Below are 1,559 nucleotides of genomic sequence, written 5' to 3'. Positions count from 1 at the left end.
GTGTTTCGTTAAGAAAATACTGGCGCCCCCGTTTTAAAATAGATCCCCTTAGTTGTTGCTTTTATTTAGTCCCAAAATAGCCTGATTCAGCAAAGTTATCAAAAACATTCTAGCAATGGCAAATCCATCTTTTAACTAGACTGCATTATCAATAGTAAAGTTCCTGTTTTAAGATGTTAGGGTTGTGATTAGAAAGAAATTTTTGTTGCTTTATTTAGAAGTTTCTTGTTTGGCAACTATTTCTGTCAGGTTGATAGTCAGCGGAATTTGATGATTGGGCGCTGCTGTTGACGCTGAGACACACGTGCGCGTGCATAAAAATATACACATACAACTGGAGTGATATGTATCCATAGAAAAACCTAGATGGTCCTACATAAATGAGAAAACGAGCAACTGATTTGTTCTTTTGCGCCATTTTAGGACGATGAATTTTTTCTCGTTTTGTTTTCTTGGTGACATTCTAATATATATATATATATATATATAATGTGTGAACAAAATAGAGACAGCATTACAGATATCGAAATGATAGGCATTTTATGTATCAATTAAGTGCTAAGAGACTTCTGAAACCCCAGGGAAATAGAACTGAAACGTCACACATTGACACTGAGTTTTGATTTTTTTGTATAATGCATCTCGAAGCAAATGAAACTATAAATAAATATAGGGTTGAAAAGCGCCTGTCGTATCCATAGGAGATGTGGACTCGTGTTTCGCGGGTAGCCTTTGAATTTTCGATCTTAAAGGTTTTACAACTGAATGTTTATGTGCTATTTTTTTATAGCTTTATGTGTTTTGAGATCCACTGTTACAGAAAAAGAATTATTTCACGTTTTCTCGAAAGTTTATAAATTCTTTTGGCATCAACAAAATTTTACGTTTGTCAAGAAATGGACAGAGTGAATCAAATGAATTTATATAAGAGCGAGAAAAAAAACCCCCCAAAAAACAGACAAAATTAAAAATTAAAATGCAACAATAATAAGAATATAAAAACAAAAAATATAAAAAAGATAATTGAATAAAAGTTGATTTGTGAAGAGTGTCACAGAAGGCTCTGTTGATTTCACCCAATAAGCATTTTATAAGAGTTCAAACATAATTACGGTTTTTAAAATTCTTTTGAAAAAAATTATTCAAACGGTTCAAAAGATTTTGAATGTTTAAATGTTCGCAACAAATCACATTGTTACAAAGTTGTCCAGAGATCATTAAATCGTAAAAGTGTATAAAGCATAACAATGCTGAGTTGACCTGGGAGGCATTTGAGAAAAGTTCGTTAGAAAATTCTAATTTATAACAGTCTTTTATCGTTTATGTTTTGTTTCAGTCATTAGACTGTAGCCATGCTGGGGCACCGCCTTGAAGAATTTTTAGTCGAATGAATTGACTCCACTACTTATTTTTTAAAGCTTGGTACTTATTCTATCGTTCTCTTTTGCCGAATTGCTAAGTTACGGGTGCATAAACTCACCAACACTGGTTGTCAAGCGGTGGAGGGGGAACCCCCTCCCCCTATATATATGGGTGCGGTGTTGTCCCCTATATATATA

This window comes from Octopus bimaculoides, chromosome 3 (assembly GCF_001194135.2).
Source record: "Octopus bimaculoides isolate UCB-OBI-ISO-001 chromosome 3, ASM119413v2, whole genome shotgun sequence".
Classification (NCBI taxonomy): domain Eukaryota; kingdom Metazoa; phylum Mollusca; class Cephalopoda; order Octopoda; family Octopodidae; genus Octopus; species Octopus bimaculoides.
The sequence above is the reverse complement of the archived record's forward strand: the minus strand, read 5'-3'. Positions refer to the sequence as shown.